The sequence below is a fragment of the Chrysemys picta genome, chromosome 10, assembly GCF_011386835.1.
Source record: "Chrysemys picta bellii isolate R12L10 chromosome 10, ASM1138683v2, whole genome shotgun sequence".
Lineage (NCBI taxonomy): Eukaryota > Metazoa > Chordata > Testudines > Emydidae > Chrysemys > Chrysemys picta.
This window is the reverse complement of record NC_088800.1, coordinates 57,936,441-57,948,260: the sequence shown is the minus strand read 5'-3', so window position 1 is coordinate 57,948,260 and position 11,820 is coordinate 57,936,441. Positions and strand designations below refer to the sequence as shown.

At 46.5% G+C, this 11,820-nt stretch overlaps 1 protein-coding gene across 3 annotated transcripts in view; it reads left to right on the top strand.

The window, feature by feature from the left end:
- SEPTIN12 (septin 12) overlaps positions 1 to 11,820 on the top strand; it is a 206,035-nt gene that overhangs the window by 105,128 nt on the left and 89,087 nt on the right. The window contains exon 1 of one of the 3 annotated variants that reach the window (XM_065558747.1): positions 859 to 998. The exons of the other annotated variants lie outside the window; for them this stretch is intronic. The gene's annotated coding sequence lies outside the window, so the exon portion shown is untranslated. Of the gene's footprint in view, positions 1 to 858; positions 999 to 11,820 lie in introns of those variants that run through there. 3 annotated transcript variants of the gene reach the window in all.

The following is an 11,820-nucleotide window of genomic DNA, read 5'->3' as shown; positions in this document are numbered from 1 at the left end:
TCTTTAATTTAAAGTTAATCTTTAATTGCTGGAGGCTCCAGGACAATCCTGGAGGGTTGGCAACCTTAGGGGCGGATTGGACCCTGGCATAGGGCTGGGCATCCCTGAACCCCCTCCTCTCCAGAGCCCCTTGCTGCGATGGCTTCCATGGGAGTTGTGGCTGCAAGAGAATTGGCAGGGCCCCCCCAGCCACGCCTTCTCCAGCCCACCCCACATCCCCTTCCCCCAAGGAGGACCTGAGGCTGGCAGAGTTGGTTCTGCACTTGGCTCTCGGTGCTGGTGCTATTCACTGAGACCCTCCTTATGGCACAGCCAGAGCAAAGGGCAGCTGCAAAGCTGGCCCCAGATGTCCCTGTTGCAGCTGCCAGATGTTGATAGCATATGACACCCCAGCTGGGATCTGCCCCAAACAAACTCTGCCAGCAGCACCCTCCCTTTGAAACAATCCCCAGCTTGCAAGGCCTCTGTCGTCTGGCTCCAGGATCCTCCCCAAAGCAAGATCGCTGAGATTGAAGGCGAAGTCTAGTGCTCTTTGGAAGTACAGACAGGGTAGTTGGGCATGTCAAGCCTCCTCTTGTATTTGGAGAGTGAAGGCCGGGCCAGTGCCAAGGAGGATGGGGGCAGCACCTGGCTAGGGAGGGAGGGCAGGTGGACTCTGCGACAGGGGGAGCTGTGAGATCTGATGCTGTCCCCCTCACCGTCTCATCGCTCCATCAGACAGGAGTTGGGGGAGGGTGGCTTTGAGAGAAAGGCTGTTTTAGGGTGGCTGGGGATGCTGCCCTCCAACATGCCCATGGAGCATTTGCTTTCCGATGCAGAGTGATGGCATCTCAGAGGCTTCCACCACACTCTTCCCCAGCAAGACATGAAGCCAGGACTGTCCCTTGACCCAGGCTCAGAGGAACATAGGAGCTGCCAGACTGGATCAGAGCCAAGATCCTTCTAATCCTGTCTCCTGTCTGTGACAGTGGCCAACACCAGCTGCATCAGAGGAAGAGGTAAAACCCTCCAATGCACAATTATGGAATAGGGAATGTTTCTTCCTGTCCCCCCATCAGGTAGCTCATGCTCCAAAGCAGAGTCTATCGCCTCCTTTTCCCTATCTAAAGTAACTGGGGGAGGAGGGGGTGCGGCATTCTCATTATCCATGTACATGTATAATGCTGTTTCACATCCGGCTAAGCTCTTCGCCTGAGTTCTATTTTGTGGCAGTGAGTTCCACAGGTCAGTAAGGCATTGTGTTAACAGGATTCCCTTGTGTCAGCTGTGAATGTGCTGCCTTTCTGTTTCATTGGCTGCCCTTTGGGCTTGTATTAGGAGACAGGGTTCCTCCACAGGCCTGGGCACCTGGTAAGCTATCCCTTTGCTCCAGCATTCCCTAGCCCTGCCTGGCTCCCCCTCTCCCTCCTTCACTCACTCAAATAGCACAGCCCAAGCATCTCCTTTATCGCTGTGCAGTGTCACACACGGCTGCTCCTGGCGTTTGGAGATGCCTCACTGGGATCAGGCCTGGTTTGGGCTGCTGAACAGCGGCCCCAATGCCATTCCCTTTTGGTTTAAGACAGTGGCCCGCGCAGGTGCTGCCCTGCCTACAGAGGGTTTTGTTTAATGCTGGTTTTGTTTATGAGCCGGTAGCAGTAGAGCTGTTCCCTGACACCCCGCTCCCCTGCACCCATCCATAGGCTGCAGCGAAAGTTTCCTGTCTGTTCCTTTCATCTCCCCTGAGCCGCCTGTCATTCTCTTCATCTATTGGGCAAACAGTGCTGTTTGTGTCTGGTTTTCCCTGTAATGAGCAGTGCTGGAGCTCGCATTCGCATTCAAAGGGCTGCTTGTCAGTTTGGATAGATTTTTCCCTGGAGCTTCATTTTCTTTTCTTATTTATTTTTACTTTCTGCTGTTTGTAAAACGTGCTCACCGTGGGTAAATCTCCTGATTGTTCCCCATTTGAATCAGGGTAGCAACCACAGCCCCCAGTGAAGCTCAAGTCCCCGTTGTGCTAGGCGCTGTACAGACAAAGAGACATGACAGACAAAGAGTGGGGACAAGGAAAGCATGTTATCCCCATTATGACTGATGGGGAACTGAGCATTGAGGCTGGAATTTTCTGAGGAACCTAAAGGTAGGTCAGTTCGCTCTGCTCGATTTAGCACTAAACATAGCACTGTGGCTGAAATAGTATGGGTAGCTAGCCATGAACAAACCTGCCAGACGCCTTGGGTATGTACTTGGGTGGCTAGTCCCAGCCACCACCTGTGTCGCCGCAGCTACACTGCTGTTTTTAGCACACTAGCTCGAGGTGAGCTAGCGCGTGTCCGTCTACCACCCACTCTGGGAAGCATGCTCCCAGCTGCTGTGGAGACGTACCCTTAGATACCCAACTCTCAGTACATGTCAATGGACTTGCACCTAACTCCCTTAGGCTGATTTGAATAGCCCACCCTAGATGATTTGGCCAAGGTTCCTCCAAATGGTAAGATCCCCTGGGTCAGGGACTTGTCTTTTCATTGTGTGTGTACAGCGCCTAGCAGAGTGGGGTGTTCGTTCCTGACTGTGTCCTCTAGACTCTGCTGTAATAAGAGAGGGGAATTTTCAAAGACACTAAGGCACAGACTCCCTCTGGACTGTCATCCTAGCTCCCATTTATGCCTTTGAAAATCAGCCCCAAAATTTGTGACAGTGCCCAGAACTGAACCCAGGTCTCCTGAGTCCTAGCCCAGCGCCTCAATCACAACATCATCCTTTGTCTCTAATTAGCCTTTTCATTTGGTAGACAGTTCCCATCCATTGAATTAAAATCAGTGGGAACTGAGTATCCAAGGGGAAGATTTTCAAAGGTATTTAGGAGCCTAAAGACCTTTGAAAATTTGGCCCCAAGTCCCTTCTTCAGCTTTGAAAATTGCACCCTAGGGCTTTACTCCTTCCCTGTGTAGCCACAAGTCTCTGTTGCACACAACTGGTGAACAGCTTTCCATGGCATTGAAATGGGAGCGCTGTCGCAAGTTTGGATTGGCTGATTTCACATTAGCTTTTCAGCACATTTCAGTGTCATTTACTCTTTGCATCAGACACATGCAAACATGGGAATTGCCACAGGCCTATAATGCAAATATTTTTTGTTTGAAAATGGCCTGATTTGGAGCACATCTGGCGGCTTTATAAAAAGAACCATTTTGCAGATTGTAACAAACTGAACTGAATTTAGAGTCATTTTTTATGTTGCTCTATTTTGCTGCCCTCAACAGGAAAGGAATCCGATAAACCTGATTAAGAATAATTGAATATAGAATGTTTATACATTTGTTATCCTGTATTATGATGTAAGTCAGAAATCCTAATTATTACTCCTTAGCTATACTCTGTATGCCATTTTCTTCTTGCATTATATACTGTGACCTGGCTTATATTACTGCACCATATACAAATCAATAAGGATTCGACATATTGTTTATAATCTGGAGATTTTGATGATAGATTTTTCTAATTAGCCAAATTCTGTTCTCACTTACCCCCCACAATAGGGCCCAGTGTGTATAAATGTGAACAAACTGAGAGTGAATTTGGATATTTCTTCCCTTTTGCTCCCTATTCTGAATGTTTTTGTGTCTTGGTTGCGCCAGAAGAATTCTCTGAAATCAAATCAGAACTACCTGAAAGGCCGAGGCTGTTTGGATTACGTGTTCTGGTTCCACTCATCAAGAGAGATCTTTGAGTCACATAGTTGGAATCCAGGACCAGGAACAGAACCCAGAATATAGCAGATTTGTTAGTCCCCTCCTGTGTGGTATATTGAAAACTACTTAAAATGCAGGGTTTTTTTTCCTGGTCCTGCTTGCAGGCAGGGGACTCTGTAGGGAAGTGTATGATCAGAGGCAGTCTGCAGACTACCTAGATTAAAAGAAGGTGAGGTGAATTGTGTCACTCTATTTTAAGGAGCAGCCTGTTTTGTCTCATTCTGTTTTTGGGGTTCTGGTGAATTCTAAGAAATAGCACAGTGTTACGTTGTCACCATCCAGCAAGGGTGTTTTATTATCTAATGTAGTGCCATGAACATGATATCCCCCTCTACTCCCAGTCTGAACTCTCCTAGCCCCAAATTCAGCAAAACATTGAAGAACTGACTTAAATCCATCCCTGTAGAGCAAACCATTTAAGCACAGCAGTGCCTTTCTGAGTAGGGATAGACAACTGAATTGGGGCCTTACATCACTGGGGGCTTCAGACTGGGGTGGGGGGTCCACTCTGCTCCCATCTCTTGAAAATGGTAGAAGAATCTCTGTACAATATAAAACAAGCAATAGAACAAATGCTCTTTCTCTGGCACTTTTGTCACCCTCATCATACTGCTGTCTTGCCCCCCTCCCAAACTCTTAAGGTTACAATTGAGTGTACCTCCTAGAGCCCAGCGGTACATCTCAGCAGGGCTCTGTCCTGATGCTTCATTTGTGTGAACTCTGAAGGGCATTTTTAGTAGATAGTCTTGTGAAATAAAGGGGCAGAGACAAGCCTTTGACGTGTGTTAACACCCTGCTAATAGGATAGTCTCTGACATGTGTCTCCATGTGCCTAGGGGTGTGAAAGACATGTCAAGTGGCTAACAGCCTGAACATGTTGAGATTTACAAATGGTGTGAAGCCATGAAAGGGAGCCGGATCTTGTTGGCACATTAAGCCGTCAGGGGAATTGGGGGAGTTGCAGCATTGTGTTACATGATGAGTGCGTTCATGCAGATGTTTAAGCCTGACGTATTGTGCGGAGGTGTTTGCACACATAGCTAAGGAATCCCTATGGAAGTGAGTAAACTGCACAGAGAGGATGTTAAGAATTCCAGCCCCTATGGCAAAGGGTGATATGATGAGCCATTCAGAAATACAGTAACTCCCCGCTTAACGTTGTAGTTATGTTCCTGAAAAATGCAACTTTACGTGAAACAATGTTAAGCGAATCCAATTTCCCCATAAGAATGAATGTAAATGGGGGGGGTTAGGTTCCAGGGAAATTTTTTTCACCAGAGAAAAGACTATTATATATATATATATATATATATATATATATATATATATATATATATATATATACACACACAGTATAAGTTTTAAATGAACAATTTAGTACCATACACAGCAATGATGATTGTGAAGCTTGGTTGAGGTGGTGGAGTCAGAGGATGGGATATTTCCCGGGGAATGCCTTACTGCTAAATGATGAACTAGCACTCGGTTGAGCCCTCAAGGGTTAACACATTGTTGTTAGTGTAGCCTCACACTCTACAAGGCAGCACAAATGGAGGGAGGGGAGACAGCATGGCAGATAGAGACAGAGACACACACCCTGTGTGTGAGAGAGATGTGCATTGCCCCTTTAAGTACGCTGACCCCACTCTAAGTACATTGCCTTTTTAAGTAGATCAGCAAGTTGAGACAGCAGCTGCTGCCAGCAAGCTCCCTCTGTCCTGAGCCCTGTTGTGTCATCCCCCTGCTCAATAGAGATGGGGTAAGTGGGGGGCAGGAGCAGGGGAGAGGGGGACAGCCTGACATTAATCCCCCTCTTCCCCCCTGTGACAGTGTACCCCATAAGCTTTATGGGGGGGTGCTTATAAATGTATATATGACATAACTGGAGTATGTTTTGTGCTGCCTGTGCCATGTAACATATCTCCGTAAAGGTTATGATCTACTATATCTATTCATCCTATTTGTACATATATATCATTTTCTACTTGAGGTTAAGAATATGGGCTGTATACTGGCTTGGTTTCTAAGTAAGCTTTGTGAGGCATTTGGTCAGCTTCTTTAGGAAGGAATTCGCCAGGTTAAGTACCTGATCAGGAAACACTTGGGGAACAATGCATCTTGGAATGCTCCAATCCACATGAGAAGTCTTCCTGGAGACATGGAGACATAGCACGGGGGGTGCATTGGTGAGATGGTGCTGGGATGCTGACCTTGCGCACACTTCACTAGTGCTTAGGAGTGCACTCACCAGGGTTAGTGCACTATTTGCCAGCGTGACATTTCCTTGGCGAGAGCCTGAGAAAGGCACTAGAGATCGCCGGCTGAGAGAGCTCCGTGCGCTTCCTGCGGGAGAAACAAGCCAATTTGCACCCCTTGCTGAAGTGATGCATCCAATCCAGGCTGGCTTGTTGCTCAGCAGCAGAAGTGACAGGTGCATATGAAAGCCAGCGTGCGGCCAGCAGCAACGCTGCCCACACAGCAGTGACAGACGCCTGTCCTTAAGGCTGATGGAAATATTTCTGTCCTGTGGAAAATTGGGGTGGTGCACAGGGGCTTGATGAAGTGAAACTCGCCAGGGGGAAATACCTGGTTTCCTCAATTTTTTTTCCCCATCAAAAATTGAAATTGGGGGGGTCGTTTTTTTCAACAAAAAATCAAAATTTGACATTGAATTTTTGATTAAAGGATCTTCTGTTGCGCTCCTGTGACAGTGACCCAGTCTGGGCTGGGCCAGGCCAGGCCCCCATGAAGGGAGCTCTAAGTTGTGCCAGCTGCCAAGAGCCCCAAGCAGCCGTTACAGCACCAGCAATCGCTGGGCACAGGGATGCCCCAGACACATCCCTTTTCCCAAGTCACAACTCCCTAAACTGACCCCAGCGACAGAGGTAGCATAGAAAGCCCTGCCCTATATGATACAGCATTCTTCCCATGGCTGGCTGAACTGGCTTTCGGGCCACTGTGCACTAGAGGAATGGTCCAAAACTGCCCTTATTTATTTGCAAGACCGTAGTTCCTGGGGGTCTTAATCATGGCCCAGGACCACATCACAACTAAGCATCTGGCCCTGCATGTCTGCTATGACCTCGGAGCTACTGGCCATGGTGGGAGACAGGAAACTTACATGGGGAGCGGTACAGGGGGGCTTCAGCCCCAGAGACCACCAGCCATAGCGTCTCAGTTCAAGGACTGGATTCACTGGGGATGCACGGGGGTTAGTGACAGTAGGGCGGGAACCCTCTGCTTTCTGTTTGTAACTGGCTGGCCTCCTTTTTTTGTGATTGTCACACCCATGCCGCACTATATAGAAAAATTCTTGGAATTTATGGGCCTGATTCTCCTTTCACATTGGTGTAACTGAAGCAACTCCATTGACATCAGTAGTGTAGAACTGGTGTATCATATGCAATAAGAGAATGAGATCTCATGTCTCCTAACTCTCTGCAGGCCCCAAACAATCCTCCTGCAACTGACCACTCCATTGGGGAACCAACTGGGAAGCTCTATTGTACAAGCACAGGAGCCTGCAGGCTTGCAAACAGGTCTGAGTGTGACCTTAGCTCCTGTTAACATGTAATTGAAACAATCTTACTGCCTGTTTGACAGAGGCTGACTGTACCACCGGGAACCTGTATTCTTGGAAATACTCATTCAGAATTTTCACCCCATGTTTCTGGTCTCTCCCCCACCCCTTCACCAGATGGTAGAGCCACAGTTCCGGAAGACATTTATTTTAGACAAACTACTTGATCATCAAAATCATTAGCTCAATCTGGAGGTGGTTTATTGATGCCTGAGATAAGGAGAAGTAAAGAGAGAGCAAACCCTACCCAATCAGCAAGCACTTGTTTACACGAAGTTCTGTGCTATGGGTGAGTGGCTGTTTTGCTTTTTGTTGGGTTTGGGTTTTTTTTAATATATCCATATAGCCGTTGGATTCTCCATGGGAGCTGAAGGAAATGGCAGAGCTAATTCCTTACCTAGACATTCCATACAGTCCTTAAATGGACTCCATGCTGTGTTACTCATGTGCCTTCCCCTGGTTAACATCACTCTGCTGCATTTACCCCTGCTTTGGAATTGTGGGAGAGTCTCTTTACAGCTCTATTTATTTGTCATTATTACTATTCAGCCTCCTAACGCCTTCCAGTCTGTGTAAGCCTCCTGCAGTTGGAAGACTCCCTTTCTGGCTGCACTCCCAGTATAATTCTCTTCCCTCTGCATCCAGAGGACACTGTGGTGTGTGACCTCGCACCATTGCTTCCTTAAGACGTCTGCGTTCACAGGGAATCCCATCTGGAACGTGACTTTTCCTTGTCCACTCAAGCGCTAAGTGGAGGTTTAATCACTTGCGGCAAAGTTTGTGCTGAACTGTTGTAATGGCAAGTGAGTAAAAGCAGGAGCTGGCGCAGCTAAGGGGATGGTCACATTTCCAGCCTCTTGTTGAACAGTTACAATTTATACCTAACCATTTCCCCAGATAATAATGTAGCAGTTGCATGTCATGTCGTGAGTAGTTCAGCCTCTACGGATTGAGTGCTGGCATTCAGCTGCTGCTAGTGCTAGTCAAATCACCTCTTGTGAATCATGTTTGTGAATTTTGGCTGCCTTTTGGTTTGAGCCAATAATTAAACTTTGGTTTTTTGTTTCTTTAATTAAAAATAGCTTTTGGCACACAGCGGAAATTGTGATGAAAAATTGTCCTTTTGGTGCAAATGTTCAGGTTTTCATAGAAACTTTGAAACACCTCCCTACCCCCAACTTTTTGTGTGTTCAACAACTGAGTTTACATTTCTAACTTTGGGTTGCTGAAAATCAAAACTTTTCTTTCTTTTTGGTTTTTCTGGGACCCCCCCCCCGAAGAAGCCAAAGAAAATGGAAAAAGATAATTGAAATCTTTTGTGGGGAAATGTTCTGACCAGCTCTAAGAGTGAATCTTAAGGCACTGCTCTGCCAGGTGCGGGCTACCAAATCCTCATGGCCAGGCCAGTGAAGAGCTTCCTCTTCCTCCTTATTCCCACTCCCTTTCAATTTCTACCCCACCCCCATCCCACACTGTCCCTCTACTCCCAGTTCAGTGTTGCCAACTTTTTTCTTAAAGCCCCGGCTCCTGGAAGCAAGACATTGCATAGAGCTGTCAGCTTTCCTTAAATAAAAGGTAAGCTTCTAGCCATAATGGGCGGGGGGGAACTGGAAATGGTGGCCCTAGTGCAGCCTACTAGCTCAGATACCAGAAGGAAAAGGAAAAGAACCCAAAGAGTATTTTTAAATCTCCAGCTTAAAAATCATCTCTCTTGACTTTTTGTGGAGAGGGAGGAGGTTGGGCTGTCTCCTGATTTCTTCAATGACTGCAGCTGGCCAGACTGAACACATGTAACTAACCAAGCTGCGCCAAACCTTTACTATCGTCATTTGCTCGTACATTATATATCCCTGTCCCCTATCTTTCATCTGCTATGCATCTTACAGATCATCAACACAGCAAGTTCAGGTGAATCAACTAAAGGAGTGAAATTAATATATACTGGTTAAAGCACATGAAGCTCTCATGTGAATGCCCTCTTTAGAAGCAAAGTGACCTTAGTTGGCTGTAACTCAAACCACAGTCTTGTCTTTGTGGCTCCTACAGGCAGGATATGTTCCCGGTCAGTCCATCCAGCCTTCCCCAACCTGGCTTATTCCCTTCCCCTTCCTATGCTTTATTTGAGACTTTTTTATTTATTTATAACCCCAGATCTGAATGTGCTGATGTGGAGATCAGAGGTGATTTAAAATGTAAGCAGAATAGTATTTTGGGTGCTATCATCCTGAGATTGCATTCTCTGCCTACCCCTCTGCTTACAGTAATATAGTCGAGATGAAGAATTATTTTGTTTTAATATTTTCACTGCAAGAGCAATTGCTGGGAACAACAAATGAAATCCTTGGAGCTGTGTGTCTGCAGAGTGATTATAGCAACGCAGTCTGTGGGGGGAATTTCATTACCAGTTGCTTCACTGTCCTCTCAGGGCTGTCTCGCTCAATGCAGCAGTAGCTCTGATCTGTAACTTCTTTCTCTGGTGGAGAAGGTGGATGATAGAGGTTCTAATATTGGTGCCCATCATTGTTGTTTCCTGGTCTGGAAAAGGTGAATGTGTCAGCTGACCAGGATGAGGTCTAGTGGCCAGAATCAGAGCCATAGTCAGTCACCAGAGCCCGGGTCAAAACCGGAGGTCAGGAACTGGAGTAAGCAGGGGAATCAGGTAAGGAAGGGTTCAAGGCAGGGACGGGACTGAGGCAAGACTAGGTGCAAGGTAAGAGTGACAGGAACAAGGTGGCCCAGGCACAGTGATGGGCATGTGCATTGAGAAGCCAGCGAGCTGCTGCTGTTGCTGACTTATGAGCCAGAAGCTGGTCTCAGCAGCCAGTCAGGTTGCAAGGCTAATTAGGCAGCTGTATTGACGAGGCTGCCGGACACTAGCTCTGCTGCAGGTCCTGGTTCCTGGCAGAATGTTTGCTTGCAATCTACGTTGGTTACCATACCTGGGCTCATCTTATTTTCTTCATATAAAGTTTTAAAAAGACTCTTAAAAAAATCTTATCTGAGGGCTGCCAGTGCCTTAAGTGAGCTAAGGATGGTAAGAGATGTCTCACCTGGGTCTGCCGCCTCTGCCACGTGCCTGCTGTTATCCCTGCCACCTGCCCAAAGTGGCTGTAAAGCCCTAGCACAGGTGTGGTAGCGTCCCATGCTCATTTTGTGTAGGTGTAAATGACCAAACAAGCTCTAGGCAACATCCTTTTTGAACAAAAGGGATTCCTGTTGAAAAGTGCCTGTCTTTCTACCTTGATTTTTTTCCCCCCGCAACATTTCGATTGAAATTATCAAAAATCTTCCTTTATGGTTTTTTCGTTTTTGAAATAAGATATCTTCAAAAAACCTTCTTAAACATTGAAATTATTTTTCAGCGATTATTTTTTTGGCTTCACCTGGTGGGATTTTTTTGAAACATTTGTCAAAATGGAAAATGATAAACTTGAAGTGGAAACATCATATTTCAATAAAGAATTTGTAAAAACATATTTTTCAAAAAATGAAATTAATCGATTTTTTTTAAAATGACACAATCTTGAAATTTGTCATGATTTCCCCCAGTCCCCCCAGTTCTCCACCTGTTCTGAGCCCATTATATCCTATGATCTCCTTGCAGTATGTCCCCTACACATGCATAAGAGAGGAGCAGTGGTGTCCCTACTAAAGTAACAGGGAGGGTGGCCAAAGGGGTTTGTTGGGAGATAAACACCGACAGATCCATCTAGGAGAAGTAGCAGCCTGCCATTATTCCATTGTGTGCATTGGCTTCAGCGGTTAAAGGGCTTGTGTTGATCCTCTGTGCAGGAGTGAATTTCACCCAGGGACCTTCTTAACCTTCGACTTGGCAGCAGAGCCAAGCAAGTTCTCAGTACTCGTGCTGTGAACATTGGCATAGCTCTGTTGAAGTCAGCGGAGCTATATTGAGGTCAAGGGAGCTCTGCCAATTTACACAAGCTGCAGGTTTACACCCGCTGTCCCCAATACAAATCAAAAGGAAATTCCCCGTTTCCAAAATGCAAACCCACTTGTGAGAAACTGCCGTGTCTTTGGTATCCCACTTTGCAGCGGCAATTCCACCACGATGTGGTTTATTGTTTGGAGACAGATTCCTTTTTTAAGTTAAACTGAAATAAACTTTGCTCTGTTTAATTTCTGAAGGAACCTGCCCAGACTAAGGTCCTCTCACTGGACCTTACCAAGCTCTGTGGATGGAGAGACAACATCAGCCAAGGGTGTGCTGAGTCAATACACAGTGTGAACCTGAGAAAGCCATTCCAGAAGGCGTGTTCCACGGGAAATACATCATTCGACAGGAGGGAATTGAAATAAGAATATATTTTAATTCCCAGAAAAGTTGTTACCTGCACTCTCCATACACAAGTGCGAGGGCTGAGAGTCCTTCTAGCCTCCTGTGGAATGGTGTATTTCCCATGGAACACACCTTCTGGAATGGTTTTCCCAGGTTCTCACTGTGTATTGACTCAGCACACCCTTGGTTGATGTTGTGTCTCCATCCACAGA